Source organism: Coturnix japonica, unplaced genomic scaffold, assembly GCF_001577835.2.
Source record: "Coturnix japonica isolate 7356 unplaced genomic scaffold, Coturnix japonica 2.1 chrUnrandom576, whole genome shotgun sequence".
Taxonomy (NCBI): Eukaryota; Metazoa; Chordata; class Aves; order Galliformes; family Phasianidae; genus Coturnix; species Coturnix japonica.
Window position 1 is genome coordinate 7,271 of NW_015439950.1, and position 1,916 is coordinate 9,186.

At 52.8% G+C, this 1,916-nt stretch overlaps 1 long non-coding RNA gene across 1 annotated transcript in view; it reads left to right on the forward strand.

Annotated features, from left to right (window-relative positions):
• Positions 1–1,438: 1,438 nt before the first annotated feature.
• LOC116652668 overlaps positions 1,439–1,916 on the forward strand; it is an 8,949-nt gene continuing 8,471 nt past the window's right edge. The window contains exon 1 of the long non-coding RNA XR_004305806.1: positions 1,439–1,546. This is a non-coding gene — a long non-coding RNA (uncharacterized LOC116652668). The remainder of the gene's footprint in view (positions 1,547–1,916) is intronic.

Genomic DNA, 1,916 nt, shown 5'->3' on the forward strand with positions numbered 1-1,916 from the left:
TTTTGGGCTCAGATCTGGTGTTTTTGGGCTCATTTGTGTTATTTTTGGGCTCATTTGTGTTATTTTTGGGCTCAGATCTGGTGTTTTTGGGCTCAGATCTGGTATTTTGGGCTCAGATCTGGTGATTTTGGGTCCATATGAAGGATTTTTGGGTTTAGATGTGGGGATTTTTGGGCTCAGTTGTGTTATTTTGGGCTCAGATCTGGTATTTTTGGGCTCAGATCTGTTATTTTTGGGCTCAGATCTGGTGATTTTGGGCTCAGATGTGCTATTTTTGGGTCCGTATGAAGGATTTTTGGGCTCAGATCTGGTGATTTTGGGTCCATATGTGGGTATTTTTGGGTCCATATGAAGGATTTTTGGGGTCCAGATCTGTTATTTTTGGGCTCAGATCTGTTATTTTTGGGCTCAGATCTGTTATTTTTGGGTCCATATGAAGGATTTTTGGGCTCAGATCTGTTATTTTTGGGCTCAGATCTGGTGATTTTGGGTCCATATGAAGGATTTTTGGGTTTAGATGTGGGGATTTTGGGCTCAGATCTGTTATTTTTGGGTTCAGATGTGCTATTTTTGGGTCTGTATGAAGGATTTTTGGGCTCAGATCTGTTGTTTTTGGGTCCATATGAAGGATTTTTGGGTTTAGATGTGGTGTTTTTGGGCTCAGATCTGTTATTTTGGGCTCAGATCTGGTGTTTTTGGGCTCATTTGTGTTATTTTGGGCTCAGATCTGTTATTTTTGGGTCCATATGAAGGATTTTTGGGCTCAGATCCGGTGTTTTTGGCTGTTCCCACCTGCTCTCCCTGTTCCCCCGCTGGCAGCAGCGCTCGGGGCCGCTGATTCTCCATGTTGGGCAGCGCCGGATCCGCCCCGTGTCGCAGCAGCAGCTTCAGCAGCGCCACCTGCTGCCCCCCCCGCAGCGCTGCAGCCATGTGCAGGGCGGACTGACCGTGAGCCTGCGGGACAACGGTGTGACCCATAGCTGCCCCATAACCAACCCATAGCTGCCCCATAGCTGCCCCATAACCAACCCATAACTGCCCCATAGCTGCCCCATAGCTGCCCCATAACTACCCATAGCCTATGGGGGAACAATGGGGACACGGTGTGACCCATAGCTGCCCCATAGCTGCCCCATAGCTGCCCCATAACCACCCCATAGCCGCCCCATAGCTGCCCCATAACCAACCCATAGCCTGTGGGGACAATGGGGACACGGTGTGACCCATAGCTGCCCCATAACTGCCCCATAACTGCCCCATAGCTGCCCCATAACCAACACATAACCAACCCATAACTGCCCCATAACCACCCATAGCTGCCCCATAACTGCCCCATAACTGCCCCATAACCACCCACAGCCTGTGGGGACAATGGGGACAGTGTGACCCATAGCTGCCCCATACCCGCCCCATACCCGCCCCACACCCACCTGCATGTTGACCAGCCGGGCCCCCCCCCGGGGCTGGCGCAGGAGGAGCTGGGCCAGGCCGAGGTTCCCCCCCCTGACTGCGATGTGCAGCGGGGTCAGGCTGCTCTTGGAGTCCTGTGGGGTGGGACGGAACTTGTGGGGCGCCCCATAGGGACGGACAGACACAGGGAGACACAGAGACCCATAGAGCACAAAGGAACCCCATAGAGACTCATAGGGACACAGAGATTCCACAAAGACACATAGAGACACCACTGGGACCCATAAGAAGACATAGAGACCCTATAGAGACCCACAGATCCCATACAGACCCCAGAGACCCCATAGAGACACACAGAGACCCCCAGATCCCATACAGACCCCATAGGGTCACACAGACCCCATACAGACCCCATAGGGTCACACAGACCCCATACAGACCCCACAGACCCCATACAGACCCCATAGGGTCACACAGACCCCATACAGACCCCACAGACCCCATAG